General features: G+C 44.6%; 1 protein-coding gene across 3 annotated transcripts in view; it reads right to left on the bottom strand.

Moving 5' to 3' along the window:
- WASF3 (WASP family member 3) overlaps positions 1-16,873 on the bottom strand; it is a 75,381-nt gene extending 58,508 nt beyond the window's left edge. For all 3 annotated transcript variants that reach the window (XM_025262854.3, XM_025262861.3, XM_025262862.3), the window contains exon 1: positions 16,778-16,873. The gene's annotated coding sequence lies outside the window, so the exon portion shown is untranslated. The remainder of the gene's footprint in view (positions 1-16,777) is intronic.
- Positions 16,874-17,486: the final 613 nt, after the last annotated feature.

Below are 17,486 nucleotides of genomic sequence, written 5' to 3'. Positions count from 1 at the left end.
ACCAGCCCTCTGCCTTTGAGAAGCTTACCGTCTAACTTATCAGCCAAACTATACGCATCAATAGGAGCAACACGTGTCAGGTTTCAATCTTCTCACTTCCCCATATGACCAAATAAAGCAAAACAACTGTTATCTAATGTATTAGTTATAAGCAAATCACTTCTAACCATGTGTTTCTTTTAAACCAGTTCATGGCTTACCTAAGTGCCTCGGCCCCAAGCTAGAAGGCACCACAGAATAGCCTCTTAGCTGAGTGGGGGCTCCACTGGCATGGTAAACAGCTGGTGGGTGTGTGTGGGTGTGTGTGTGTGTATGTGTGTGGGACTCAGTTGTGTCTGACTCTTTGTGACATTGGCAGGGTAATGTAAACAGCTGTTCTGTGTGTGTGTATGTGTCAGTCACTCAGTCGTGTCCAACTCTTTGTGACCCCATGGACTGTGACCCACCAGGCTCCTCTGTCCACCGGATTCTCCAGGCAAGAATACTGCAGTGGGTTACCATTCCCTTCTCTAGGGGATCTTCCTGACTCGTACTGAACCCAGGTCTCCTGCATTGCAGCTGCTATTAGTATTTAAACTCAACCGTTATTCAGTATCACATAGGTCCTGAAACCATGGAATTTTTACTTCTTGTGAATTCTTTCCCCTTTATCCATATCCTGTTTTCCTCCAAGTTTTCATCCATTCATTCTCTTTGACATGAAAATAGCATTTGCTACAATTATGTATTTGCTCGCTTCTGTCGATTTTGCCAAGTTTTTTTTCCTTTTGTGCTTCCCATGCTATCACTTTGGAGGATATTAATGTATTTCATGATGGAAGCTCTGATTCAGAGGGAATTTGCTTCCCCCCACCCCACCATCACTCCCCAGAGAATGGGAGACATTTCTCCTTCGCGTCCTTGGCCAAACGCACCAGGCACCAGCCGTTGGAACTATCAAAGGAGAAACTCTTTTCATCTTTTTCGTTTACAAAGTCTTTGAAATAGTTCTGACTTTCTGTAAGGTCATCTGCAGGGCAATTCTGACTTTGCAAGAGATTCCCAAACCTCTTCTCCTATGTGTCCCTTCAGCAATCAAAGTCTAAAAAGATTCCTGAATGACTATTTCATGTGCTTCTTCGCTGCCCATGAACACTCCCCATAAAGCTGAAAAAGATTTTATAAGTTCCTTATTTTAATTTGAGGAAATGACTGAACTCAAGACAAAGCATCCTTTAATCTGGTAGTTATGAAGAGATGAATGAAATTATAAGTCAATTCCATTAAGCCGTCCTTAATAATTTCTGCAATAAATAATTCTTTGGTTAACAACCAGGACTCTCAATATACTGCAGTGAATATATTAAATGTAGATTAGGTTAACAGAGGCCATATAGTCTTAATTTCAGACCCCATGACTAGTTTCATAAAAATTATGTTCACTGCCTAGTACTGGAAATTAAAGTCACACTTCCACTCCAAAAATAAGTGCTCCAGAGAAGCACTCTTAGCAAATATTTCTTGTGAATTATAAGACAACTTCATTTGCCACAGTCAGGGATTTTCATAGTAAATATCTTTAAAATCCTGAGTGTTTCATTTGTATTCCAGCAGAAACCATCCAGCCCTCAAGAAAAAGGACTAGGAGAAGGCTTCCCATGGCAAATAGATGGGGAAACAGTGGAAACAGTGGCTGACTTTACTTTTCTGGGCTCCAAAATCACTGCAGATGGTGACTGCAGCAATGAAATTAAAAGACGCTTACTCCTTGGAAGGAAAAGTTATGACCAACCTAGACAGCATATTAAAAAGCAGAGACATTACTTTGCCAACAAAGGTCCATCTAGTCAAGGCTATGGTTTTTCCAGTGGTCATGTGTGGATGTGAGAGTTGGACTGTGAAGAAGGCTGAGTGCCGAAGAATTGATGCTTTTGAACTGTGGTGTTGGAGAAGACTCTTGAGAGTTCCTTGGACTGCAAGGAGATCCAACCAGTCCATCCTAAAGGAGATCAGTCCTGGGTGTTCATTGGAAGGACTGATGTTGAAGCTGAAACTCCAATACTTTGGCCACCTGATGCGAAGAGCTGACTCATTTGAAAAGACCCTGATGCTGGGAAAGATGGAAGGCAGGAGGAGAAGGGGATGACAGAGGATGAGATGGTTGGATGGCATCACTGACTTGATGGACATGGGTTTGGGTGGACTCCAGGAGTTGGTGATGGACAGGGAGGCCTGGCGTGCTGCGGTTCATGGGGTCGCAGAGAGTCGGACACGACTGAGTGACTGAACTGAACTGAACTCCCAGTCTGTTAATGTATGGGTCCTCTGTCATTCAGCCATGATGAAGTGCCTTTGTTATCATGCTCACTGGACCTCCATAATCCTGCAAAACCAAGGGTGTCTTTGCTTTGCTTTCCTGGAAGGGAGGGGAATGATAGGAGAGCACCAGAGGTATCACTTAAAAGTCAGAGATGTAAGGAAACAGGAGGCAAAAATGCATTATCTTACAGAAGGTCAGGGGCTTCCCTGGTGGTTCATCAGTAAAGAATCTGCCTGCCAGTGCAGGAGACAAGGTTCAGTCCCTGTGTGGGGAAGATCCCCTGGGGAAGGGAATGGCAACCCACTCCAGTATTCTTGCCTGGAGAATCCCATGAACAGAGAAGCCTGGTGGGCTACAGTCCACGGGATTGCAAAGAGTCAGACATGACTGAGCACATGGACCAGGAGGTCAGAGATTCACTGTGCTGAGCCCAAAATGAACTGCACTGAACTGAGTTCTCAGGACCTTCCTGACATCTCTTTCTGGTGAGCCGTGGCTTCTGCACACCCAACCTTTCCCAGCCACTGAGGGGTCAGCCATCCTCCTGATGCCTGTTACTACCTGCGGAAACTGAAATGGTCCTGACGCAGCCGCCCAACCACAAAGGCAAACTTGAAGAAAGCAAGAGAGACTCCGACAGACGGTCATGGCTCTAAGAAGGGACATCCTACTGATGTGATACAGACGAGGAATGGAGAGGCGGCCCAAAGCCACAGGACAGTGTGTTCTGGGCCATTTCCCCGAAAAACTGCCAAAGAAACAACAAAAGCAGGAAATAACAAATTCACAATTTAAAAAGCAAATACAAATACTTTTTAATAGAATGGGCTTCCCTGGTGGCTCAGACTATAAAGAATCTGCCTGCAATGCAAGAGATATGGGTTGTATCCTTGGGTCAAGAAGATCCCCTAAAGAAGGGCATGGCAACCCACTCCAGAATTCTTGCCTGGAGAATCCCATGGACAGAGGAGCTTCACATGCTGCTGTCCATGGGGTCGCAGTGTCGGACACAACTTAGCAACTGAACAACACAACAACAACAGCGAGAGGGTTAAAACAGCCTTGGTGGTGGTGGTGGTTTAGTTGCTAAGTCGTGTCCGACTCTTGCAACCCCATGGACTGCAGCCCGCCAGGTTCCTCTGTCCATGGGATTTTCCAGGCAAGAATACTGGAGTAGATTGCCATTTACTTCTCCAGGGGATCTTCCCGACCCAGGAATCGAACCCAGGTCTCCTGCATTGCAGGCAGATTCTTTACCGACTGGGCTACAAACTAGCCTTAGGATGTAGCGTTTACTGTTACTGCATGGGAAAGAAGGAAGGACAACAGATCAAAAAGTTTGGGTCAACTCAAACCTCTCTGGGTTTATATTTATTCAACTTTCCTAAAATGTGGCTTAACTCACTACTGTTCATATCCCCAGCACTTCAGAACTTCTGGGAACTTAAATTTAAATGAAACTTGCTGAATCTTATATATTTTAGTACTTGAGATAAGTCAAATTTCACTCAGTTCAGGAAAAGAAATCATATTCCATCCATCTAGATAAGGAAGGGTTTCTCATTTCACCAACAAACCAATGCTTGTAAAACAAACATAAGTTTTAAAAAAAAAAAAATCTGAAATTACCAGAAATAATTTGAGGCTGACACTAGAATTACGGGGCAGAAAAAAGTCAAGAAGGTGCCGAAATGTATTATATGAAATCCAACACTTCAGAAATAATATTTCAAAGCTAACTAAACCTACAAAAGCATATGAATCTAATGCTTGGCTGCTTTTATACAAAGCCCATTGAAAGGGATTCCATTCACTGAGGTTCTTTGAGATGTTCCTGATAGAAACAGAAACTGCACATATTTTTAAAATACATTATGCTATAGCACTTCTGAGGGGGGGAAAAACATGAAAGCCAACTTTTGGACACATTCATATTAATAAGAACCTATCCTAATAACTGCTCTAAAAGGAAAAACTGAAGAGGTTATTTTCAAGTGCCTTTCATACTGGAAACCCAAAAATACACAATAAGAAGTGACTGGAAATACATGCATCTCTAATTTTCAACAGCTAAGGCTTCCAAAAGGCAGTCAATCCAGAAATCATGTGTTTTTCGGGCAAGTTTTAGTTTCATTTTTCTCTGGGCTCATTCATTTGCTTCTGATGACCATGCATAATCAGTGGGCATGCTAACTGTTAGGAACGGCGTCTCCTGCTGGAAAAGGTCATCACAAGAATATGTGCTCAGATGTGTCCGACTCTGTACAACCCCATGAACTGCAGCCCGCCAGGCTCCTCTGTCCATGGGATTTTCCAGGCAAGAATACTGGAGTGGGTTGCTATGCCCTCCTCCAGGGGATTTTCCCGACCCAGGGACTGAACCCAAGTCTCCTGCATTGCAGGCAGATTCTTTACCACTGAGCCACTGGAGAAGCCCCTCACAAGGGTACACACCATCTCTAAAGATCATAGTGAGGGATGGATGCAGGGTGACCAGGATGCAAAGACAGTCACGTTTTTCTTTTTTTTTTTTTTTTTCATTTCCCTCCCCTAAAAGTTCAGAGACAAAATAAAAGTGGTAAAATAGGCAAGGTGATAATATAAATGAGATTTTGTTATATCTGGAAAACAAACCAAAATACAAATGTTCCCTCATAAAGAACTATTATTTTCAACCTATTTCCTATCTTTTGTACTTTGATTTAATGTTTGTCTGGAATCCATGAAACATTAAAATACTTGAATTTTATTTGATTATATCCAAAATTACTCAATAAAAGGGAAGCAAAAAATTATAGTTAAATAATTTGCTTATAATGGATCATCACCATCTTCCCCCTTCTCTAGCTTGGGTATTTTATTTACTTTTGTGTTTTAATCTAGTTTCTCTCTTCTTGCTATACAACAGTTTCACAGTAAAAAGACAGTTCCAGACAACTGTCATTCTAAAATTCTATAGTCCAAAACACATTTATAGATTGTTTTTCAACAGTTTTGAAGTTAAGTTCTACCTAGCTGGTAGAAGATTAACAAAACTGACACACCTTAGACTGACCATGAAACAAGGGGAGGAATCACAAATCGGTAAAGTCAGGAATGAAAGAACAGACATTGATCACTACTAAGGATTACAAGGGAATACTCTGAAGAAGGTTATGCCACTAGACAATTTAGATGAAAAGGGAAATTCCTAGAAACATATAAATTAACAAAACTGACTTAGAAAGAGAAAACCTGAATAAATGGACAGCAAGTTAAGAGACTGAATTAGTAATTAAAAATCTTCCCACAGAGAAAAGCTCAGGTCCAAATGACTTCACAGGTGACTATCTAAAAAGAAATACCAATCTTTCACAAATTCTGCTACAAGAGGAAACACTTCCTAACTCATTCTATGAACCAGTTTTATGCTGACACCAAAGCCTGACAAAACACCACAAGGAAACTATACATCAATATCCCTCATGATTAGATGCAAAAACCCTCAACACAATATTAACAAATCAAATCTAGAAACATATAGAGTTACATATCATGAACAAATTGGATTTATCCCAGGAATGCAAAGTTAGCTTAACCCCGCAAAATCAATTAGCACAGCATGTCATATTAATAAAGGACAAAACTACATGACTGTCTCAAAAGACATAGAAAAAGTCTTTCACAAAATCCAATACCTATTTGTGATTAAAAACTTCCAAACTAAGAACTGAAAAAATGTCTTCAACCTGATAAAGGGGATCTATGAAAACAACGAACATCATACTGAACGACAACGCTTTCCCCTTAAAATCAGGAAAAAGGCAAAAATGCCCACTCTTACCACTTCTATTCCATATTGGAATGCAAGTTCCACCAGGTACAGAAAGGCAAAAAAGAAAAAAGAGGAGATCATCCAGATGGGAAGAAGAAAACTGTCAGTCAGTTTCATGACTAGAGCATGTCATGATCCCACATGTGGAAAGTCCTAGGGAATCCACAGTGACACTGCTAAAACCAAAGGACAGGTTCTACAAGGTCACAGGACACAAACCAGCACAAAGCAACTGCGGTGCCATGAAACCCGAAGACCACTGCTCCTGGCAGGAAAGCAAGGACAAACCTAGACAGCGTGTTGAAAAGCAGAGACACTACTCTGCCAACAAAGGTCCATATAGTCAAGGCTGTGGTCTTCCCAGTGGTTGTGAGAGTTGGACCGTACTGAAGGCAGAACGCCAAAGAATTGATGCCTTTGAACTGTGGTGCTGGAGAAGATTCCCGAAAGTCCCTGGGACTGCAAGAAGATCAAACCTGTTAATCTTAAGGGAGATCAACCCTGAATATTCAGAAAGGACTGATGCTGAAGCTGAAGTTTCAGTATTTTGGTCATCTGATGCGAACAGATGACTCATTGGAAATGTCCCTGATGCTGCGAAAGATTGAGGGCAGAAGGAGAAGAGGGTGTCAGAGGATGCGATGGCTGGAAGACATCACCCATGCAATGAACATGAACTTGGGCAAACTCCAGGAGATGGTGAGGGACAGGGAGGCCTGGTGTGCTGCAGTCCATGGGGTTGCAAAGAGTCGGGCACGACTGAGTCACTGAAAAACAACAGGTGAAAATAAAGTTTTTCTTTTTAATTACATTAAAAACATTTAAAACAGACTCAAATGGCCTCTTCCTTTTCTTTTTCTACTTAAGTGTTTAAAACTTTTTTTCTTGGAAATATTTCATATCTACAAAAAGGCTCACAGCCCCCTAACAACTTTTAGAGAATTACCATGAAGTGGACAAACCCAGGTAATTCACGGAGATCATGAAGCAAGGCACTGCCAGCACCCTCAGATGTGCCCGCCATGCCCGCTCAGGTGTTAATCCTTTCTCATTCCCAAAGGAAATCACTTCCCTCACTAACACCTCTTTTTCATTTTAAGTGAAATCTCGCAGTTATGAATTCTGCTGTTTAGCATCTTCTGCCCAACATTAAATGTATGAGATTATCATTGTTATTGCATGGAACATAACGTTTTCCATTTCTGTCTCTGAATAATACATGAATTCACCACAATTTACTCAGTCACTCTACTGCTGATGAACATCTAGGCTGTTTACAACGGGCTATTACAGCAATGCTGTTGTGAACACCACCATACCTGCATCCTGGTAGGGTTGTGCATTTCTGCTGGATGTATGTACACCTAGAACAGAGACTCTGGCTCACATGGTACGTGGATAGTCAGCTTTAGTAAATAACGCCTGACAATTCTCCATGTTTGTGACAGTTTGCACACCCATGGGTCAGGGATACGAATGCCCACTGCCCCACTGCTCTGCACACTACATGCCTCTGTCTGGCCTTTTCCACTGTAGCCAATCTGATGACTCTACGGTGGCATCTCAGGATTAATTCTATCTGTGCTTCCTGATTCCTAATGAATTTAAGCTTCTTTTCATGTGTTCACTGGCCATCTGTAAGGCCATACCTGTACATTTGTAAAATACTTATTCAAATCTCTTATCCATTTTTCTTTTGGATCACATATCAATTCTCAAAAAGACCATACTTTCCAAACTTTCTGTATATAATACAATCAAATGTCTACACATTTTTGGTTCTGTTTCAGGGCTTTCTATACAGTTTCATTAATTTGTTTGCCTACACTTGTGCCAATATTGCACTGTCTAGAATATATGACTTTATAAACTCTTGATATCTGATAAGTCCTGCCATCTGTTCTTCTTCAAGGGTGTCTTGAAATTCTTTGCTCTCTACATTCATATAAATCCTAGAAACATATAAACATAGCCAATGTCCACACCCCCAAATTTTTTCAGGCTATGGACTAGAGTTGAAAGGAATCTATATCAATTTAGGGAGAAGTGACATCTCTGTAATATTAGTCTTTCATTCCATGAACATGGTATATTCCTTCTTTACTTACCTGTTTCTTGAATTTTCTAAATAATTTATGGTTTTCTACGTAAAGGTATTGCAAATTACTTGCAAGTTCTACTCTTGTATATTCAGATACTTACTGCTATTATAAATAGGACCTTTATTAACTTCATTTTCTAATTGTTTATGGCTATAGAGAATCTAGCAAGCGGGCTAAACACACATCTTAAGTCTAATAACTTACACATAATTTTTTGGATGTTTATACATACAAAATAGTTTTGTCTACATGTACTAAATTTTCTCCTCTTCCAACTCTTGTATATTTTCTTTTTCTTATCTTACTGCATGGGCAAGAACCCACAACATAATGCTGAATAAATGTGATAATAACAAGCATCCAGATCTCATTTCCAATTTCAGAAGGTCACTTTTTATTATTTCACCACCAATATGACATCTGCTGCACATTTTCTTACAGATACTCTTCCTAGTTTGCTTGAAAGTTTTTCATCACAAATAGATATTAAATTTAGTGTTTCCTGCATCTAATGGTGATTGTCTAGCTTTTCTGCCTGCATTAATATGGTGATATACACTGGATTCTGAATGCTAAACCAACACTGCATTCTAGAATAAACACAAATAGCACATGACATATTATCCTTTTACATTAACAGATCTAACTATTAATATTTAGGATTTAGCAAGCATGTTCATGAATGACACTGCCCTTTTTTTTCCTTGTAATATCCTTGACAATATTAGATGTTAAAATTATGCTGGCCTGGCAGGACTTCCAGGCTCAGAGGACTTTTGCCTACCTAATTCCAAATCTCCCCATTCTCCCTCCAAACCATCCATAAGAGTGAAAAATCCACCTATGACCATGCCTTCCAGCATTAATAGAGAAGGCAGAATACAACAGCCTTCAAATTACTTGTAAGTAGAGGAATAAACTGAATTCCAACAGAGCTTCCAACACACACCACCTCAAGCCAACGTGCTTCTCGTGCTGAGTCACTGACACCTTGCATTATTCAAATAAGTCCCTCGCATCTTAAACAACGACCTGGGAGGCTCAAGTGCCGCTGACAGTACAGGTATTGTTGTTTTAATTCCAAATCCTCATGGAGTTTTGATTCTCATTATTGATAACAGCTTTATTATTATGAGTATCTCCTATAAGTTAATTCAAGCCCTTATGTAATGGGGGAACAAGAGAGATAAGCCCCCACTGTTTGTGTCCAATAAAATCATCAAGTATCCCAATAAATATGTGGAGAGAGTACATATTCCATTTAAACAAAACTGTACTTGGAACTTTCACTTATACACAGTGGATCTAAGTTATTTCAGTGTCAAAAAAAAAGAAAAAAAAATGCTGAGTAAATATTAAAATATAGGGCAATATCATTTGTTTCAAATGAAATTTGACAATCATTAGCAACCAAATAGCTGAAGAAATAAAGCCACAAACTTCCAAACTGTGTAGCAGGAAATAGTAGCCACAGATATGGCTTAAAAGAAATTATCTTCTAAACTCTTTAATGCCTAATCCCTAATACAATTCTTTCAAATGATGCCCTAAGGTTTTGTCATGTCCGTAATTTTTTTTTTTTTTTGGAGAAGTAGAATGTCCAGGATGTTCCTGGACATCCTGGAGATGGAAGAAGTTTTTAACTAACCTATGTGATTGCAATGGACAAACAGTGCAAAAGATATGCATTTTTAATTAGGCTCAGGTAGGGACTTCACTAAGGTTGACAAGCCTGTAACCATTCAAAATTACAATGCCAATTTGTATAAAGAAGTAATGTTTTAATAATCTTCCTCCCTGGGATATCTCAAAGAACAATTTCCACTTCAGTCAAGCCTTTGGAAACAAAACTGTTTGCCGTGTGTAACTGAAATCCAAAGACAGGTGACTGGGGAGTTTGGGGGATTCTGTGTATTGCCGTTTTTTAAATCAATAATCAAGGTCGTTAACTCTAAAGGGTGTACAAAAATGGGAGACAAATCCTATGGAAAACCAAGAACGAAGATATGTTCTAAATCTACAGGGTCGGTTATAAAACAAATTAGTTTTCTATTACTATTGAAATAGATGAATGTCTTGTATTAGAAAATTACAATCATGGAACCAAAATTAAGATGTTACTTTGCAGAAATGGAAGGTGACTCTGTGGCTCCCTTTTCCAGGCTACGGACAGCCGCTCACAGGATGAGACCAATAGGAGCACACGCTGCTTCGTCTCTCTCCCTGCAACTTCCTGGTTAATGCCACCCCACTTTGGACTAGACGCTTGGCTCTCTGTTTAGGCCCTATTCCTTCCAGGCACCACAAGGAGTAATTTAAATCCCTGAGCCTCTCCAGAAGCATTCATTCTAGCCTGAGGAAAGAGTTACAATGTCAGGGCAAAGCGGAAATCTGCCCAGGTAATTCCCTAACCCAGCACTACATAAAGGAACAGGTGAAAACCAAAAAACAAGGTGTCATATACTATTTTGAGACGCTGAAAGAAAATAAGTGTGATGCTAGCAGGACAAAATGACTCCAATCAAGTTTTTAAAATTACTTAGTAGGGGTAGTGCTCTGCTTAAGTCATGAATCAAAACTGATGACATTCAGTCAATGAAAAAATATTTTTTGAGGCTCTTCTATGTGCAAGGCATACACTATTTCATTCATTTAGTGGATAAAATATGGCCACATGGGCTCTGGTTCACAGTCAATCACATCCATACCTTTACACTGCCAACAGAATTTCACTGAACTGTTGACAAGCACAAAACAGGGGCCGGCACTCAGGGAGAGGATGGTAGGAGATGAATTAAAATGGAACTGTTGCCATAGATAATAAAATCTTTGGGTTGGGACTCCCGTGGTGGTCCGGGGGCAAAGACTCCATGCTCCCAGTGCAGCGGGCCTAGGTTCAAGCCCTGGTCAGGGAACTAAAGACTCCACCCACCGCAACAAATATCAAAGACCCTACATGCTGCAACTAAGACCCGGGACAGCCAAAATAATGCAAATAAATATTAGGAAAAAAAAAAAAACTTTGGATAGCACTGGAACACAACTTTTAAGGTCCAATACTGTCAGAAGTACTCAGAGATCAAAGGTCAAGTTGGCTGGTGGAAGACAATGAGTGTTACCCCTTTGAGCTAAGGCTATGAGCTATCGTGGTGTTTACCTGAGGTCATCTGACAAAGCCAGACACATCTACCAAGACAGGCACCACCTGTCCGGTTCCTGCCCATCAGGAGTTTATAGATGATGGATGAAACAATTAACCCTCTGCCTCACCTCTCTGGCTTTAGAGGACAGGAGTTTGGCTGTATCAAACCTGTCACCACCAGTAACTATCATGATACATGGTAGGCATCCAAACACGAGGGGACCTTCTGAATAGAACCAGAAAGCAAAAACTAAAAGAAATTAAAATAAATAAAACATTGAAAAAGTTCAAGAATATGTAAATACAACTGAAAACATCTCTACATCAATTCCAAGACCATTGTTCCGGAAGGTGAGAGGGCACCCCAACAACAGGCATAAGGGGGAAAAAAATCTCATTTGTAAAATCTTGAGAAATGATCCCAGATGCTGAGCTCAGAGTCAAGGCTCAGAGGCTCTGCTGCTGCTGCTGCTGCTGCTAAGTCACTTCAGTCGTGTCCGACTCTGTGCGACCCCAGAGACAGCAGCCCACCAGGCTCCCCCGTCCCTGGGATTCTCCAGGCAAGAACACTGGAGTGGGTTGCCATTTCCTTCTCCAACGCATGAAAGTGAAAAGTGAAAGTGAAGTCGCTCAGTCATGTCCAATTCCTAGCGACCCCATGGACTGCAGCCTACCAGGCTCCTCCGTCCATGGGATTTTCCAGGCAAGAGTACTGGAGTGGGGTGCCATTGCCTTCTCCGTCAGAGACTCTAGCAGACCTAAAAAAGTGAGAAAATACCCTGGGGTGTTTGGGATATTTAAAACTTTTTTAAAAATAAAAAGTCAACAGAGGTGAAGAAGAGCTAACCCCAGAGACAGGAGGCATGGTCCAGGGAAAAAAACAGATCAGGGTGATTCCAAAGATCCAGAGTGAAATCTGAGTATGGAGAATATTCTAATCGAAGGATATCTATTAAGTTAAGGGGGGAGGGGCTCTGATTGGAAAAAAACAAGACTGGCCTTGAGGTCAGTGGCCAAGAAAGCACCGCCAGGAAGGGGCAACCAGAGAGTGGACGTCACAGACAATGTGACCCTCCAAGGACACGAGGACCCGGGAAAATGACAAGGCTGTGCACACAAATACCCACCCTTAGAAGAACCACCTGCTACAGGAAAAGCGTGCCTTAAGAGGAAAACAGCATCTTAAGAAGACTGCTTTTAACAAGAGAAACTTCTGACAGTATTGGACCTTAAAAGCTGTGCTCCAGTGCAATCCAAAGTTGTTTTTTTTTTTTTAATGTTTATTTTTATTTATTTATTTTGGCTGCGTCGGGTCTTAGTTGCAGCATGTAGGGTCTTTGATCTCTGTCGTGGCAGGCGGAGTCTTTACTTGCAGCATGTGAGTTCTAGTTCCTTGACCAGGGATTGAACCTGGGGCCCTGCACTGGGAGCATGGAGTCTTAGCCACTGGACCAGCACAGAAGTCCCAATCCAAAGATTTTACTATCTACTGCAACAGCTCCATTTTAGTTCATCTCATAACAATCCTCTCACTGAGTGCCGGTCCCCGTTTTGTGCTTGTCACAAAACACAAAACTCACCCTGGACTAGGGTTCCTCTCTAAGCAAAGGCCCTTCTCTCATCTTCAAAATCTAGCCTTCCCTGACTGGCTTCACCCCCTTAGCTCCATCACCCCTCAATCCACAGCAGTAAGGCTCCCTTGAGATGCCTCCTGCCAAAATCAGTAATTACATCCTACGGCTAAACCCAACAGAAACCTTGAAACCATCTTCCAACGACATGTCTGTCCAGCACCCTCTGCCCCTTGGTCCTTTAATATGCTCAAACCCCTCCAGTAAAAAAGAAGAAAATGCCCCCCTTTGCCTACCCTCCTCCATCACCCTTCAGCACCACACTTCTGGCCCCCACTTACAAGGAAGCCCCCTCACACACCGGCTGTCTCTCTCCTATTCCCGTCACCGTGTCACCCACTGCCATCACCTCTGTGATAATGACCTGGCTGCTATCATCCCCCTTGAATGACGTTTCACTGGATCATGGTTTCCCAGACACCACCCATGTCCCCAACTCCCATTCTTTCAGTCTCGACGTGGCAGCCTGCCTTTTAAATACGAGGACCCTGCAGAGTCCATTCTCCTCACTTCTCTTCTCGCTCTACACATGCTTCCTGAATAACCCAATCTACTCCACAGCCTCCGCTGTTAACAAAGGCAGAGGTTCCAGAACTTTCTCTGCTCACTGCACCCTCTTGACTGCACCAGAAAATACCCAGCGAGTAATGAAACCCTTAGCTACATGCAAGTAACAAGTATCTACTAGCACTTCCATTTGAAAACGGTGCACTTCTATTGAGAGAAAACGGGTATTTTATTTCACTGTTAAATAAACCATGAACAGCCCACGTGCCTGTGTGGAACAGCTCACAGTTTCTCACACCTGCAGTCAGATTGAATACCTCTCCCCCAACCCCTTCCCTAGCAAGCAGGGAAGTCCCAGCTTTGCAAAGACAACATCATCAGAAGGAATTTGGTAGAAACTCTGGTGGAAGCAGTCCTTGGGTGCTCAGGGTGGACAGGAGTTTGCACCACTGAGGGTCCTTCAACAATTTAATCCCCACAGTCTCCCTGCGAGTTCACTGTGGCAAGTAGTTTGGGAGCCAGTGCTGAGAACTCTCGAGTGCGTGTCTCCTAGTCCAGACACCTCCCAATATCCGGATCCCAGTGAAGCCACTGACCGATGCGCCCTGCAGGCACCTTGAACTTGACAAGGTCAGCATCTTCCCCAAGGGAATGGTTGCTACTTCCTGACTTGGTATCTAGGGACAGCAGAGCCATCCACCAACCAACACCCTGCATGGCCCTGTCCCCTCCCTCTCCCGACACACACACAACCCTGTCCTACTCCTCAACCTCCCCTCCCTCCAGCCTTGCCCCACTGCCCGTTCTCCAAGGACACACCTGACCATGAAGAAACAGGAGAGGACTAGGGCGCCGGTAAGAGGAGGAGAGGAGACTGCAGGCTTTCTACTCCACTGATCTCTAGAGTGATGTTAAATTTATTATACAATATGCATTATTTATGCAGTGCTGGTCTACAATATTCCAGTATTACCTACCTAAAATGACTTGGGGATAAAGAACCAGCCCTGAAGAGGAATGCAAAGGTCCAAATGCCAAGAGCATTTGGAAAAACCAGGTGCTGAGAAACAAGGATGGAAAAGAAAAGTTGAGCATTTGTGGTCTGTCCAGCCATGTGGAGGCACTCCCAAGAAAATATAAGGAATGACAGTCGCCTATGCCTGGAAAACACAATCTCGAATAGCTATCCTTCAGAGAAAGTTCTGGGCACTCTGAAGGACCATCAGCAATGGCCTAGGAGCTCAGATAACTCTGAACACTTGAAACAGGCAACTGTTTCAATCAAAATGTTCCAATAACCAAAAAGTTCCTTGCCACATGCAGGTCTCCACAGGAAGAAAGGTAAAGCCCACCTACAAGGACACACTGGGAAGAGGAGGGATGCGCTAATGCTGGCAGGACAGTTCAGCAAAGTGTGTTTTTCCACCTTTATATTCAGAATTTCGGAGAAGGCAACAGCAACCCACTCCATTACTCTTGCCTGGAAAATCCCATGGACAGAGGAGCCTGGTAGGCTGCAGTCCACGGGATCACTAAGAGTCAGACACGACTGACTTCACTTTCACTTTTCACTTTCATGCATTGGAGAAGGAAATGGCAACCCACTCCAGTGTTCTTGCCTGGAGAATCCCAGGGATGGGGGAGCCTGGTGGGCTGCCGTCTCTGGGGTCGCACAGAGTCGGACACAACTGAAGCGACTTAGCAGCAGCATTCAGAATTTGTAAAAATGGTGTAGAACATCATTGACTATTCGGTCAATAAATCTGAGACAGAGAGAGAAAACGATGCTATAATGCAACTTCAGGTCAGCAACCAGAAGGGCAGGAACAATTTTTTATAAGTAGATAGTTAGTTCTAGAACAAGCTTTTCACTGTGGTAAGAAAACAGAGACTACAGGTCAGATGGTAACTACATAAAGCCAACCAAACTTTCCAACCTAGTGAGCTCGAAACGTCTGAAAAGACACAGCTCTCATGAATATAAATTAAGAAGGTCTTTAAAAATGAAGAAAAATGAGTCTGACTGTGGCTGTTCTTAGAAAGGAGCCCAGACACACAATGAGAACTGCCTATGGGAAAGACCAGGCCAGCTTCCTTTTGTTTAACCTCTCAAGCAGATAAAAAGAACTAGCTTTCAAGAATCTCCGCATTGTTTCACGGCTAGAAAAGGAAAGTTGGGTGAAGCAGATACAAAAAGAAGTAACCAACCTTCAACGGAATTTGCCCTAGAGGCAAAAGAAATGTAAGTCAATTATAACACTTTGAACCTAATTTCGATAGAGAAGCAGACATTTTAAACTTTTGGCAAACCTCATTTTTTTTAAGATGCAAAACATTTCTAATGGCTGGCTCCTCCCCTTAAAAAAATGTGGATTCCAGTTCTTTAGTACCTCCTGCCCCACGAGACACTTCATTTGAAGCGCTTCAAAAGCTAAAGCAGACCTTTTAAAGTGTCAGCTTTTAAAAACTTAGTAATTATTGCTAGTAGTGACTGAGTATTTAAAATTCACCCCCAAATGAGAAAGAATTCCTATTCCGCCCAATAGCAGCTAAGAAATGAGATGTTCCATTCATCCCTTAAGCCCACGGCTGAGTTTCTTAATAATTAAGAACTCTGCTCTCCACCAGGGAACTCTCCCTTGCAGAGACTGAACCAAGAAGAAATCGCCATTGCCCGTGAGCCGGCACACCGAGCGAGGCAAAGGCTTTCCCCCCCTGCCGAAGCCCCGGGCCCCGCCGGGAGAGTCTCCCCGGAGGACGCATCCCTGCCCAGCGACCCCGCAGCCCCGCGGCCCCGCAGCGCGCCGCTCCCGGGCTGCCGACCCCTTCCCGGAGCCCAGCCCGAAGGTTAAGGCCAGGACCGTGACCTCGGGTTCCCGCAGCACCGGGGGAGGGCCGAGCCGAGCGGAGAGGGCCGGACGCCGGGCGGCGGGCACGCGGGGACCGGGCCAAGGTGCGGTGAGGGCGCGCGCAGCCCGGAGGGACGCGAGGTTCCCGGGCGCTGGGCAGCCCCGCGCTCGTGTGTGCGGCGCGGGCCGAGGCCCGGGCGCCAGCCCTGCGGCCGGGAGGCGCGTACCGGGGCCAAGGGCCGCGGAGCGACCGCGGGAAGCCGGCGGGGTGGATGCGCCGGGCCGCACTGGGCCCCGCCGATCGCCCAGGCGCCCGGGCGATGCAGCAAGTTCACTTGGCCGCGGGGCTGCGGGGGCCCGCCTCCGCCCGGCCCGGAGCCGGCAGGGATCGAGGCCGGGGACAGAGAGCTGGCCGGCCGCAGCGCGCACTCACCGGTCCGCGCCCCCAGCTCCATGGTCCCGCCGCGGCCGCCCCGCACCTCCCGCACAGCCCCGCACCGCCCCGCGCGCAGCGGCGCCGGCGACGCCGGCGACGCCGCCTCCGGCCCGGCCACGGCCGCGGCCACGCCCCCTCCCGGCGGGGGGCCCGGCGGAGCGGGGTGGGGCCCCGCGCCGGCTTCACCAACCAGGGCCCGCTCGTCGTCCGCGGCTCTTGGATTGGCGGGCGCCTCGGCCAATGGGAGTGCGGCAGGAGCGCGGCGTGTCTGCGCCGAGGGGCGGGGCATTGCGGAGGAGGCGGCTCTCAGCCTTGGTCCTCCGCCCCGAGCTTGGGGATGAGGCTCTGACCAGAGTCCCTCCCCCGGGGAGATGGACAGGTGAGGACGCTTTGGGCAGAGTTTAGTGTGGGGGCCGCGCATCCTTTCCACTTATGATGGGCGCACTGCAGTCCCTTCGGGTGTCCTCCCCTAACCGAACCTTGTCGGGCTTGGAGGGATCTTGCAGACAGAGATGCATTTACCTGCGTGCTGCAGAGTTGAGGGCTGGCCGCCCTGAGAGGATTAGAGCCGTGCCCGCGGTTGGTCTTATGCCCTTCTCAAATCCTTTACCGGCCTCCCTGCAGAGCCTTCTCATCTTCCTTTGCAGATGTTTTCCCTTATTCCCCCAACTCCAGTCTCCCTCTTTCCAAATGTGAGAGAATCCAC

The sequence above is a fragment of the Bubalus bubalis genome, chromosome 13 (genome assembly GCF_019923935.1).
Source record: "Bubalus bubalis isolate 160015118507 breed Murrah chromosome 13, NDDB_SH_1, whole genome shotgun sequence".
Classification (NCBI taxonomy): Eukaryota; Metazoa; Chordata; class Mammalia; order Artiodactyla; family Bovidae; genus Bubalus; species Bubalus bubalis.
This window is presented reverse-complemented; position numbering and strand designations above follow the sequence as displayed.